The following is a 14,941-nucleotide window of genomic DNA, read 5'->3' as shown; positions in this document are numbered from 1 at the left end:
CAGGCTGAGGGTTGGGGTTGTTCAGTCTGGACAAGAGACGGCATCAAGGAGACCTTATAGCAACCTTCCAGTACCTGAAAGGGGCTACAAGAGGGCTGGGGAGGGACTGTTTACAAAGGCTTGTAGTGATAGAATGAGGGGCAATGGGTATAAACTGGAGAGGAGCAGATTTAGACTAGGTATAAGGAAGAATTTCTTTACCATGAGAATGGTGAAACACTGGCACGGGTTGCCCAGTGAAGTTGTGGGTGTCCCATACCTAGAGGTGTTCAAGGCTAGGCTGGATGGGGCCTTGGGCAGCCTGATCTAGTGGGAGGTGTCCCTGCTCATGTCGGGGGGGTCTTCAACTAGGTGATCTTTAAGGTCTTTTACAACCCAAACTATTCTATGATTCTGTGCCCTCCTCCTTCTTCACCACCCACCAGTATCTTGTGTTTGGCGTTATTTTTAAAACAGTTTTATTTCCCCTGAGTATATCCTGTTAGGCAAGGTTTGTGCGATTTCTGAACTGTTTTGGCCTTTCCTAGTGTATTACCCATGCTACCGGTCTGGTGGGGTACCTGCCATGGTGTTACCTCAAAAAACCCAAAAAATAGTGCGTGCTCCATTTCATTAAGGGGCTTTTTCACTGATGGAGGCCTTCAAAATGCCTAGCTATCTATTTTCATCTATGTGACGTCTACATCTAGAGTATGAGAACAGCGTGTTAATTATGTAGCAGTCCATTTGTGTAGAGGTGACACGTGTAACATTGCACTCAATTCATGGGGGCTTTTAGAATTTTAATTTGTGAGTATATTTGTGTATTTATCAATAAAGTTGGTTCTTGCTTTACAAGTGTTGTTAGTAAACTCTTCTGTAATGTGTTTCACACACAAGTTGCCAGAATGATTCCTTGGTGGTTCTGTCAGTTAAACCTATATTGCCTGTTTTAAAGTTATGATTTATTTATTCTACTTGCTGACAGGCTGTTCAGGTAAGGACTTCAGGAAACATTTCCATAGAAATTAATGTTATTTTAATAATGAAAAATTATGAATATATGAACATATATGAAGAAATGTTTAAGTTAGTGTCTTTCATTTTGACCAAAATATGCTGTATGTATACATTCTGACTGATGCAAAATAGGACTTCTTGAATAGATTCATGACCGTTGGGGAGCCAAAATCTTGTTGCTTTCCATAGCTGTAACAGTAATGCAAATTAAGTGAACTGAATGTCTGCTGCTTGAAGGACCTGTGTCATACTTCATTACCTTCTGTCAGCCAGTTCTTGAAGGAGTTTGCTGTAGTTGAAAGCATTTCTATGGACAACTTCTATACTACCATTTACCTTAAGTTTATGAGACTTCATGTCATATTTCCATGTTTGTGTCTCTTTTTGTCAATTTGCTTCCTATCCCAATTTTTTTCTATGTTCATATTTTCTTAGTGACTTTGTGCTTCAGTAGAAGCACAGTGGAAATGCTGATCTGTTGCAGCTAATTCAAAGCTTTTCTGCAGTGTAGATAATGAAATTTAGGAAGCATGAGTTTAATGGTAAGTTATATCCCATGGAGAGAAAAAAGAATCAGCCTAGAGGACTGAGGAGTGCTGGATGGAGTTGCTACTACCTGTGGTCTTTGTCTCCTGTAATACTGGGCTGGTTAGGTGTCTTGAGAACACGTTTTCAGGGTGTGTGGCTGATGTCGAGGTAGGATCTGCTGGTGACTGCTTGTAGTGGCTTTATCTCCTGATCAGCAATAGTATTGCTTGGATACAAACAAAGTGATGGTTGAGACCAACCTTACTACGGGTGTTTTGCAGCCTCCAACAGTTGTGTGCCCTAAGCAACACTAACTGCTGATGCCTAGAGCTTACTTTGTCATGCAGTCAAGAACCAAGCAAAAATCCAGGGAAAAAAGTCTTAACCAAATCTGAGGTTCTAGTAGAAAATGATGTTTGATTACATATTGTAAATCCTGTGCCAGGATTGATAAGGTAAGAATAGTTGAACACTTTTGCGTTATGTTTCATTTGTTTTAACATACCTTTTTGGACTATAGTGACCTGCATATAAGTTCTCAAACAGATTAACTGTATCCTGGTTTTGACTTAATGTACAGAAAATACCCACATGTTTAGTATGCTTAGAATTTCAGATAGCAGCACAAACCCACTGGCACTGCGCATAGAGAGCATAAGTTGCTAACTGCGCTACCTTTACAGCAGGGTGAAAGAACTATGTTTACATCATGGGTTGAACATTAAAACTAGTACTTAGCATATTAATGTGTTGCTTTAAATTTAACATTTAGATGGGGCAAAAAAGTTGGAAATCATGGAAAAAACCCAATCAGTTTGCTCAGCAGTTTGTCCAGAATTTTTCGTGAATTTGTTTCACAGAATCTTCGAACTTGTTTTTGCTTATACTAGATTGCATATTTCTACCCAGGTCAGAGCAGGAAAAAATGTTCATACTGAAGATCTCAACATTACATCTTCATTTTTTAAATTTTTGTTTTAAATACAGGCCTGTTTGTATGGCGTTATATAGTTTTTCTTTTTTTCTAAACTGGCTGAACCCTGTAATGTCTGATACATAAACTCAGTACAAGGTCCATGTGGATACATTGCGCTGTGTTTCTCTGTTATCACTACTGTCATAATTCTGGTGCTTCACACAGAACTGGTGGTCGTACTCTGTCAAAATGTGGGAGAGCTTTTGTGAGGATGCATAAAGAACGAAGAACAGGGCCTAAAGTATTTGAAATATATTCCACAATGAGTTTGCAGCTAGCTTACATGTAACTTCCTGTTATTTTAGAATGGTTATGGGTGATAATTTTGTGTTCTACCAGTACAGGAGACATAGGAACCAATGTTAACTAATGATGGAGTCATGAAATAAAAAACACGAGGAAATGGCGTTATTTAAATATGTGCTTAGAAACAGCACAGTTGTTCTTGTAAGCCAGGAACTAGTGGAATTGATAACATATTTTGTACTGAATATTTTATATATGAAATACCTTTTGGTTGAATTTTCAGTAAAGTTTTTTTAATTAGCAATTACAGAAAAATGCTAGTGATAAATTACTTTGTAAAGAAAAATATAGGTAATAACAGTAGGGCTTGTGGTCTAGTTGGTATGGTTGTAGATTTTATTTATTTGATGTAAAAGATAAGTTAAAGTGGTCACCTAGATATGAGGATTTAATCAAGCCAAGGGCTTATTTTTAAGTAAGGACTGAAAGACATCAATTGACCCCCTGGCATTCCAATTTCCTCTTTGTGCTTCTCCCATGTTGGTATAAGTGTCAGGAAGATTGATCGGAAAGTGTAATACTCTGGTGTTATTTTGAAGGTGATACGAGATAGTCTTTGTGGATGAACACGAATGTGGACAAAAACCTCCCAGGGATTTGTGTACTGAAGTTAATTTGATAAAAAAAGTTTTTCAGTAGCAAAAATTTATAGCTCTAATTTGATGCAGCATTGCTAATTTCTGTCTTTAATAAGGAAGTTTAAGATTGTAACAGGGAATGCAACTTCAGGAGCTAGTCATAGACTACCATAAATGGCACGTAACCCTTTTTGCAGTTGTTTAGCAATGTATACCTTTTATGTTTGTACCTTGCCACAATAATGTTGCCCTTTTATACTGAAAAATTAGTCAAATACGCTGCTTCACTTTTTAAGTATTAGTGAAATCAGTAAATGTTTGTGCTAAAATTTGAAAGAAGAGGCAATGCTAACGTGGTCCTATGTCATTTGATATTTTATATTTTTCTTACTGGTTTGTTACCATCAGAAGCTGGCAATTCTATACCTTTAATAGTATTTTTGGGGGTGGGGTGTGTATGTTTGTTTGGGGTTTTTTTAAGTGGCTTCTTAAACTCTTAAAAAACCCAGATCTAGTGGAAACTCAGTATATAGTTGATTCCCCAGCTTCTCTTCCCATCTGTACCCCAACAATTTTAAAACTAAACTATGGAAATATGTTTTCAAACAAGGCAAGCTCCCCTTGGCTCAACAAAGCACAAGCACAACATCGATAAACAGTTCCTTCAAATGATTCTCTTATGTGTTAGAGGAAAAAAAAAAAAAACAGGTTGCAGATTCAACATATGAATATCTCTATTTTATGATCCAGAAAAAATAGTTTCTTTTTAATCTGTGTTAATTACCTCAGTTGGTTCACAGTGTAGCGATGTGAAAGTTACATGTGTGTAACATACATTAAGCCTGTTTTATTGCATGACTCTTTAAATTGCTGAGTCACATACACATGGTGGTGGTGGTGTGTGGTATGGCTCTTTTCCACCTAAAGGGGAATGTTTTCGTGCCCTCCTTTCCCCCTTACTACCCAACTATGTGTTCCTTGAGCTGACATTAAATTCATTTGACTCCAGAATGAGTTAGTTAAGTTGGGTTGTCAAAAACACCCGTTTAGGGGCATGGTAGGTTTTTGGTTTGTGGGTTGTGTTGTTTTTTTCTGTTTGCTTCTTTTTTCCATTTAATACCCTATATCTGCTTACCATTGGATCAGCTGAGAACCAGTGCTGGTGCAAGGGAAGCAACAACTCGCAACAGGATTATCTGAGCTATTACTTAGCCAACAATGTTAGCAATAGTGTTACCTTCCTGAAAACCTGTTCTTGAGTTTTCAGTAGGTATTGCAGAAAAAATAAGGTGCAAACTAAAACTGAGGGAAGGTATTTGGGCAGCTTCATGGAATTTTTCAAGGTATCAGTCTCAAAGAACAATAAAATGTGGGAGAAGTCCCTGGAATGTTTTAAAAATGTAGAAGATGGGCTCTAGAGGGTTAACATTGGCAGATCAGCATTTCTGTAGTGAATGAGAGATGAAGGTAGTAGTAGAGACAGGTTGCGAAGGGCTTTGACAGTGAAATACGAGTCATACAGTAGTAATCAAATTAAGGGAGAACAGGAGCTTGGGTGAAACTTTTAGTTTTCTGGATTACCTCCTCTGTGTTGCAGTCTTTTTCAGTAATCTTTACTTTCTGCATAAATGTTTCTATTTCTCATTGTTATAAAAATAACCTTGGGGAAGCAAAATGAGAATAAACTTTCAGAATTTCCTTGAATGAATTCAGACTAGAAAATAATGCTGCCAGCTTGGCAGACAAAGGAAAAGTATTTTGTGAATTGTCTACTTAGACACTTCATTTGTGTCGTGCTGTGATTATGGGTTTCTTTCTTTTGCTGTTGGTGTTCTGTTTTGGTTTATGTAATGCTATGGAGAGTTCCACTACTACAGTACGTAATTTTCACTGCAATAATAGTTTAAGTTATAGATCACTATTACACTTACTTCACAAATGTGTGAAATAATCTTTCCAATCGTTAATTTGCTTAAACAAAACCTGAATCTCAAAATATCAAAGGCTACTTGCATTTCATATACTTGACTTTTTTTGCTGGGGTTGTTTTGAGCCTTTTTTTCTTCCTGTAGGGTAACTGTATTGTCCTGTATGTACAGAACTGCATCACGAAACATTGTGTGTTTTCACTGGATTTATATTTTATGGATTATTTTACTACAAAGCATTTTGTTATGACTTTATCAGCAAAGTTTTAGAAAGTTAGTGTAGTATGAAATAGGTTATCTTCAAAAGACTCCTCGTTTCTGTTAGATATGTGTGAGCATTGTGGATTTCTTTGTTCCCTTGAAGAAGGTTGGGAAGATTTTTAGCTTGGCGTTCTTTTTGAAGAAAAAGTACCAAGGCAAGAGGAAAATGTTATTTTTTTGGCTTTTTTTTTTTTGGTTGTTTTTTTTTTTTTAATGACCACAAAGTAATAGTACTGTAATATTAAGACATTAGTGACTAATTAAGCAGTGACTAAGGATGCAGTTTTTTGATTCTTTCAGATAAGGCCCTACAGATAGAAAAGTACTCTGAAAAACAAACTGTTTTGTGGCTGCATTGTACTAAGCTGGCTTAATATCAGTAGCTCTTATGTTACAAGGCTTTTATCAATGAGCATGTTCATACATACATTAGTATTGTTAGTGTTTGACCCAAGAAAAATTGTAGCATGGAAGTTGTTCTTTGAGGTGTGTGAAAATAACTATGAGAGATTAGTTGCATTATTACAAAATTTCTGTTAAAATGACAAGCAACAAGAGGAATCAATTAAGTTCTCCAGCCATTAGTCAAATACGAAATGCGAGTTCAGCGATCTTAAGGGTAGAAATTAATGAGCAATTAATCATGAGACTGTCTTTTATTTCACGCCCTTGAGAAATGTCTACAGTAGTAGCTGGTATTTGTGCTGGTAAATATGCATCTCTTCTGAAGAAGGCAGTCTGAATAATGAGTTTTCATGAATTCAGTGAAAAGTTTTCAATAAATAGGTTGTTACAATTATAATGCATTAAGCACGTGATAGCTTTATGTAGGACATTGCAGTGATGTTTTTTACGGTGGCTACATGCGTATCATGGGTAAGGCAGAAAATCTTCAGCAATTCCTTCTAAATATATCACAATGCCTTCCAAAAGAAGTGACATTGTAAATTATATGCTTCAGAGAGATTGTCCACGCTAATTGTTTTCTGGCTTTGTTATCTCTAAGCAGTTAGAGTAAATTTTTACAGCAAAAGCTCTCTTTTGGACTTTGGAACCATTTGAGGCTGCTTGCAGAAATTAATATCTCTATTTGTGCTAACAGTCTCACTGGAGGAAAATTTTTAAACTCTCACTCTAAACTATTTAAAGCTTTTGTCCTCTCTGATGACCTCTAAAGTTGTGATACTATATGCCATTATTTTCTTATCCGTTTGTCTTTGCAAGTGGGAAAACGATGACAACGCATGCACATGTCTACAAAGAATGATGGGCAATTGCCCATTAAACATCTCCAAAATAAATTATCTGGATCCTGCGTACAGTTAATTTGCCACACCTCTCAGCTTTATTCCAGTTGTGATTGTTAAGGAAGATCGGTGCTTTTCTGGACTCAGGTAGTTAGAGCTAAGTAGAAATAGTGAAAGGAAGCTGATTATCAGATGAAGGTTCTCAACGAGTGTCTTGCCATTAATGTCTAACCCTGATTTTGGAAATCTGACCAGTGAGATTGTGTGTTATTTTCTGTATGTGTTGAGAAGTCTTTTATTGTGTAGTATTGGTCCCTATAGCGTAGACCTTTTTGGTAAGAAAACAACAAAAATATTTTTATGTGCCTTGTTGTATTCCATGCTTTTGGAAATTCTTTTGGCATTCTCTTATGATTTGAGATCACAGTTTGTCTTTGCCTCCAAGCTCTAAGCCTAAACCCTTCTGCTGGGAGCGTAGGCAATCCTGATGTGAGTGTATGAGAGAAAGGCATTTAGAAATTGATTTGATTTATTGTTTGAGAGCTTCAGAAGCTGGTAAAGATGAATGAAGATACTAATTGAGGAAGGAGCTTGTCATTCCGTGACAGTTTAGAGGGCAGCAAGGTTATAATACATTAATGTGTAGGAAATGAAAGCACAGCTTTTTAGAGAGCAGTTGCCATCAAAAGGTGTTGATTGTGCTGTGTTATCTGTGGAGGTAGTAGAAACGATACATTTGTTATCACAAATCAGACATCCTCATTCACTTTATCTGTGAAAACTTACTCATGTGATTACAAATGTCTGAATTTTTTTACTGCACCACATAGAACAGTGGGCTTACGTAGCAGGTTTGCTTTTGTAGACATAGATGAGCACTGAAGCAAGTTAATTTATGCTTGAAGAAAAAAAAAAGCAAACTTGTCTTTCCTGAAACAAGATGTGCTTGGTTTTATTAGTCACTGCTGTGATGACTAATGTGAGTTTTGTTTTGTGTAAAGCTTTTCTGCGTAATGGCTTAGTTCCTCCAGTTCCTTTTCTTTGTTTTCCAGTATTTTCCTGTTGTTTGTTCTGCTGTTTTCTATATCTTTTGTTTAGCATTTCTAATGTTTTGCTCAGTGGTGAATTTCCCTTCTTAGTTCATAGATTCATTTTTTTTTTTCCTAGTAAATTTAGACAATAGAACTGTCTTGTGTCAGATCTAATATGTCTGATTTAATAACTTTCAGTGTATAGAGCTAAGGATATTTAGTTAACTTCAAAAGAGTAAGAATCACGAGATGAAATATCTGGGCTTTTCAAGACTGAGCTATTTCTCTGAAACATCCATTCTATCAGTGGGAACATTAGCACTGATTAAATCTTTCCCTTCAAAATTCAAGGAAGTGTTCAGCTGCTTTCTGTCTTAGTCATTTTCTCTGTGCATTTTCCTTTTTTAAATATGCCAATCTTGTCAGTGATGTCAATATGCACCTCTGCCAGAGTGCATTGAGGTCATGGAAAAAGTATTTTCCATTTTCTTCATTGTCGTTCAGTAAAGGGATTGAGGATGATGGAAGTGAAACTGGTTCATACTGGACATCATGTTACATCTCTGGCATATGGTCCTCCTTTCAGTTTTAATTTGTTTTGATAAGCTGTAACATTTTTGGTACTTTTATGTTTGCATTTCTTCCATTTTGATGCAGTGGCCTCTGTGGAATACTCTCAGTGGAAACATATGTTCAGAACTTCAAAGTAATTACACTATTACTAAAAGCTTCATAATCAGATTACTGAAACTAAATGTTGAAAAAAAAATTGATTTTTTTCCTTTATCCAATCATATCAAATTCATTCCAGTCTTCTTTCTGACTAATTGAAGAAGCATGGCAGACAAAGTCAAAGACTGTTTAGAATGTTGAAGATGTCTAAGTCTGGTATAGACCAGTTCCTGAAGAAGAAAAGGGAGCTTAAAGCAGTTTTTAGAATAAGAATGCAAGACAGTCAAAGAATTTTGTGTGTGTGTGTGTGTGTATCCCGTATAAATGATAAATTTTTGGTTGTAGATACTTCTAGTTGGTAAACTGGGTGAGGATAACTGATTCATGAGTTTATCTCTGTATCATAATTGATCCTTTTTCTCAGAAGTAATAGGCTCAGTGTGTATCTAAGCTGCTTTGTTTGCAAAATATTTCCTTTATTACCTTTTTTTCTTCCTGTAAGAATAAATTAGTTGTAATGAAATGCTTGTACCCTGTGTGGAATAAGCTGTTTATTACCAGAAACATTTTTTCAGGGTCTATGGTTTAAGTTATTGATTAAGAAGTAATTAAAAAAAAAAGGGGGGAAAACAAACTTTTCATTTTGCTCTAGCACAGTTAGGACTTAAGAGTTCAAAAATTCTTAGATTTACAAGGTGATATCAAGAACAGGAACTGTACCTAGTATCCTTTCTCTTTTATCTTTAGTAGCTCATCTGGAAGATATGGAGTCTTTTAAAAACATGAAATGTTTTCTTAATGGCCTTGAACAAGAAGACTGTGCCTGTTATCGTCTTACCACGCCCTGAGTGTAGCAGTCTTCTGATGTGCTACCTACTTTTTCTTCAAGCTGTGTGACGCTACAGGCTGACCTTAGAGTTGAGCATTTTGACATACTCTACGTAGTTTTAAGGTGTTTTATTGATACTAACTCTGCTACTGTTATGAGATCGAGCATTAGCCGAGGTTGTGCTTTATGTAAGCAGATGGAGTTCTGAGGCAGATAAATTCTAAAATTGGTTAATGATTAGTGTTTTGAATTTTTAAATTTTCTGTTGCTTTTCATAGCCTACTTTTCATTCTGCTAGCCCTCATTGTAAACAATAAAATACCAGATGAAGCTGAAAAGTTTGTTTTACAGTACTTTCAACAATTTCCATTAGAACTATCTTATTGGAAACAAATATCCCATCTGGTTTACACAGCAAAACTCCTTAGTGAGCTGTGTGGCAGAGCCTGGCTGGATTCCACACAATGAGGCTCTTGGCCCTAAGCAAGATGAGCACAATCTGTTTCCCATATTTCTAATAAAGGAAAGAAGAGTTTCTTCATTTGATTCTTTGTTGCTTTATGTTTACATTTTATGTTTTCCATTCTTAGAATAGCTGCTTCCCTGCTGTTTTCCATTCTTTTTTTGGTACAGGTAAAATGAAAATGCATTTCAGCCTTATAAATGTACGAAGTACTGCTCTGAAGGAGCATTAAAACTCAAAGTATAGCATGGTGCTTTGGTCACATCAGTCTCATTAAACATCTGAAACTTGGGGAAGGCACTTCACCGACCCTTTCTTTTACCTTAGTTATTCTGCAAATATAAGACTTGAGTAACCTGTGCTAAGATCAGTGGCAGTCACACAGCTGATGCCATCATTGCTCTGAGGGCTTACTTGTGCTGTCTGAATTGGGCTAACTGCTTCAATCCATTACTTTATAGTCTCATTTGTACCTGAGAATTATTGACAGTTTTATCCATTTAACAGAAGTTGATTTTTGCTGTGGTGTGTGTGCAGCTCTGCTTAGGTGTTATGAAACTGCATCTCTGGGCTAATCTCTGGATTAAATTTGCTATTCTTCGCTATTACTATGAAGATAAAAATGATTGCACCTTTAAAAAGTAAGCATCATGCACTTAAAAAATGTATTTAACACATTACAATTAATCTAAGATTATATCAAATCAATGAACACCTGCTGTACATTCACGTACTTACCCTTTTGTAGAGATTTTGGGTTTCTTAGCCATGTATCCTGACCAAAGGACAGGTAACTGCCATTAAAGTGAGCTTTAAGATTTTATTTTTTTTTTTTCTTCTCATTTGGTTGGGGTTCTATATTCAAAATGCCAAGTAATACTCCAATACTAATAAATAACGCTTGTTTATATTACTTGTATTCAGTGGCAAACTTAAAATGTTTCTCAGGGTGCACCCTGCTTCTGAAAGCCTGGTATTTCTGTACTTTGATCTGACAGTGACAGTAGTTCCAACATATGTTGAAACGTATTTCATTCCTGATTTTTCAATATTAAGAGATCATCATTTATCTTTAATGTAAGTAAAATTGTAAAAAAATAAAGGCTCTCCATGGGTAATAGAGGAACTACTGATATAATTCTGGTAAGGAGCAAAGACATCCTTGTGTATCATTGTGTGGAATGAGTACTGAGTATTAATTTCCAATTTATTTCAGATGTGGTATTTTAGAACTGTTCATATAGCCAGTTGCCTGAACTAAGGGAAAGCAGACAGCCAGCTGTAAATCAATTTAGGATGCAATTGCCATGCAAAAAAATCAGAAAGTCAATTTCACGTGAATGCAGATTTTGAAATCTGCATTCATTTCTAGATGTGAATATGATTAGGCTGCCTTTTGAGGACAAAGCTCTGTGTGCACCAGAACGATTTTTATTTACTTTGCCATTTGTACGAAGAGGAGGGTTAAGATACAAAATCAAGAAATATTTGTTTTCTTTGTTCATTTTTTCTACGTGGAACTGTTGTGCATACCTACTTGCTTTGTGTTGTTACTAGAGAATTAGGTTTTGTTACTCAACCGTGATGGCATAGTTAATTAAGACAATGCAGATTTCTTCAAAAGGAAAGTTTGAGTTACTTTTATTGGTTCCCAGATGGATTTAGATGTCAATTGTCCTAGGAGAAATAAGTGACTTTTTGAGAAGGCTTGTTGACTGTTTCGGCCATAAGGCAGTAATGAAATTATGTTTGTCCTTGGGATTCATGACAGGAAGAACAACCTTCCTGGGCTAATACATTACTGAACAGGGAGTGAATGAAAAACACCAAGGACTGAGTATTGCGTAGGTGATACACAATGAATATGCAAAAGCCTGAACCTCCTTGTTTCCTCCAGCAATCTAACGTGATTCATCTAATTTTTGCCTTTACAAGTATGTAGATAAAGACAGTCTCTCTTCTTGTATGTTGAAAGCATAGCAGTAAAACATTTAATCCCACTTACCTCTGAGGCTTTACCCTTTTAGCCTTCATCTGTGCTGGTCACTGACTGCAAGCTAGGGCAAGCTGCCTACTAATACTTTATTTCTTAATACCGGGTTTTCAACCCAAGCACTTGAAAATTACAGTGATAGATGGGGGCCAAACCAAAACCTATTTAAGCCTAGAGGTGGGGATGAGTTGAAAATGCTTGCTGGAGGTAAAAAGCAGGGGGGAAGAATTTTTATTCTCTTTAAGTGCTGCCACTAAAGATGTGGAGCTCTTATGAGCTATTCTTCTATGTGGTGGAGTGCAGAGAACTTGAGAAGGGGTGTTCTGTATCCCTCTTCTTGAGTGAAGGTGGTTTTCCAGGAAAACACCTGTTTTCCTTCCTGATGTTTTCCAGCTTTCCCTTCAACTGCAACCATCCATACCACTTTGATAGTGATATGTAAAAAAATAAATTTCCTCTTCCTCCTTTCCCCTCCCTGTTTTTGGCACCCTTCCACTGGGAAAGTTTGAGGTTCATGTGGAGGCTTGCAAGGATCTGATACTGCTTAAATTAGATAAAATTAGCATTGTTGAGTGTCTTGAGTTCTTAAAGGTGTGCTTCTATGGGATTTTTATATATGTGGTCGCTCTGCCATCCTTTTGTGGCAGCGTAGGAGCATAGCTTCTTGTGAGAGTAACATCACATGAAGATATAAATCAATTATGGTTCATGTCTTGAATTTTCGTTTGACCCTAATGCCATTTGTTATTCTGCATTTTGCTCTTTATGAAGTCCACCTTTTTTCTAAAAAATCTCATATTAAAAATTTTGAAGTATTTCTGGAACCCTGATAGGTGACCAAGAAGGTGGGATCTCGTGCTGTATGAAGGACCTACAGTACTGATGACATGTACTTGGGATTTTTGTCTGTTTTTCAAATTGTCCTAGATAAAAAATTTTCAATAAGTATTTCAGTAATATGTGGTTCTGAAATTCAGAATTTTAAGTTATTAGTTAGAAGTTTAAAAGTATCTATTCTTCCTTTTTTTCTTTAAATTGAGGTTTTTCTTCTTTAGCCTTCCTTAGAGAATTAAATTGTCCAAATATGTGTGAGTACAATACTCTTGAGAAATGACAAGAGAGATTGATTTTTCTTCTTCTCAAGTCCTTCAAGCAGAACATCCTTTCCTGTTTTTTTTTTTTTCTTTTTATTCCTATCTACAGGTGTGGTTAAGATAGGAGAGACTGACTATAGTCAATGACAAGTATTAAACTATCTTCTCCCCACACTACCTATAAAAATGAACACGCATAGATGCAGATTGTCATAAAGCTGACACACATAGTTCTTTTCGTGCCTTGGATTAGGTTTTTGTCCTAGCACATCTTTCTTCGTTCTCTTCTTAACACTCGTGTAAAACATGACATAAAGCCTACATTAAGGAACATTATTGCTCATACAAGTTAAATCCAGCGTTAGTGTAGCAGCAGATTAAAAAAATGTATTTGTGGGAGGAAAAGGCAGTTAAAACACTTAAAAGTGTTTTCTCTTGGTACTTGAAAGAATCAAAGATAGATTTAAAATTTTCCTATGACTAAAAGTTTTTAGTGCAGAAGTTATTATTTTACTGACCGAACAGACCAAACTTTGGAAGTGGACTTGCTTTCCTTCTACACCAGCATTAAATAACTCTTAAGTACAAAGTATAAATTGTTTCCATGGTGTTTTACTGATGCGTCAAAGCTAATTTTCCTCCATGGGGTAAATAACAAAAATGTAGTTTGGGTGTGTAATCCCTACCTTATTATGCTTATACTGAATGCCATTTTTTTCTGAATCTGTCTGTCTAGTTAGTGTGGTGTGCATTGAGGTCAAATATATTAGTAATATGGGACACAGTTTTGTGACGTCCATTCCATGGCCATGAATAATGAGGTCTTGTGTTCTTTATTTATGTATACTAATTGGTATCAATTGTAACTAGTTTAATTATTTTTGCATCATAGATAGGTTTAAGGGGATATACTTTGTTTAATACTTAACTGAAGTAAAATATTCTTATTAAAGGGTCTATTTCAGAGTAATGCGAGCATGAATACCTTTGCAGTATAGCTAAATGTGTGGACGTTTGACACTTCAAATCTGTAGATAAGCCAAATCTCAGTAGATTGAAGGAATTTTGTTTTTCTTACTGACCTATTAAATGCATACCAGCTTTTGGAAAGGGGTGTAGGATGCTGTATTTAGCCTGAAAATTAAAAGAATTGCAATTCTTTAGAGCTTTCAGTGTCCCTGGGTTCCTAGTAGGCTTCCTCTCATTTTGATGGTAACACTGTTGATCTGACTTTCCCTGTTAAGTTGTTTCGATAAGAGTGATGCCCCTGTAGCAAACTAAGGAAGTTGCCATGAATTATTAATAACAAGCATAGTGTAATGTGGTTTTATAGCCCCTGAAGGAGTTGGAATAGTGTACTCTGTAAAACTGTTCAGTTCACCTGATCTTGACAAATTGGAAGCATCAAAAACATACTCCTACTTGCTAAGACTAAAGGGAGGGAAAGATGACTAGGGAATGCATCAATATTTAGCCTTCTAGAATTTGAAAAGCATAATGGTGAACAGTATTCCATAAATAACTGCCTCCTATCTTTGTGCTTGAATGCAGTCAGCTAATAGTTTTTTTGTGAAGCTAACCTTTGAGGCTTTATTTCTATTTCACTGAAAAAGAAAATGGCAAGTTTTTGTTATTGCATCTATTGTTGATGGTGATTATATGCTACAAGTTAAAAATGGTCTCTGCAGCAATACAATAGGTAACAACAATAGATCAACCGATCTAAAATTGTTTTGTAAGTGCATTAAGAATTTCAGAACTGGTGAAACACATGAGATTTGTTGCTGACATTTTAAAGATCTAATAATGAAAGTTTGTCTCTAGAATATTGCCTTCTAAATGACTATAAAAATGACATCATATCTTTATTAATATTTGGCAATAGGCCTGTTTTTCTCATTTGTGTTTTGTTTTTTAAATTCATTTGTCTCTTAACTACTTACTTTAAAAGCATAATGATCTTTAATATTCAACCTCAATTTGGCTCGTCTACCATTGGTCACCAAAAGGTATAACTGTGTAGTCAGTACTATCTT

At 35.9% G+C, this 14,941-nt stretch overlaps 1 protein-coding gene across 2 annotated transcripts in view; it reads left to right on the top strand.

The window, feature by feature from the left end:
• PRKN (parkin RBR E3 ubiquitin protein ligase) overlaps positions 1 to 14,941 on the top strand; it is a 722,467-nt gene that overhangs the window by 845 nt on the left and 706,681 nt on the right. The window lies entirely within an intron of this gene.

The sequence above is a fragment of the Cuculus canorus genome, chromosome 3 (genome assembly GCF_017976375.1).
Source record: "Cuculus canorus isolate bCucCan1 chromosome 3, bCucCan1.pri, whole genome shotgun sequence".
Taxonomy (NCBI): Eukaryota; Metazoa; Chordata; class Aves; order Cuculiformes; family Cuculidae; genus Cuculus; species Cuculus canorus.
The sequence above is the reverse complement of the archived record's forward strand: the minus strand, read 5'-3'. Positions and strand labels throughout refer to the sequence as shown.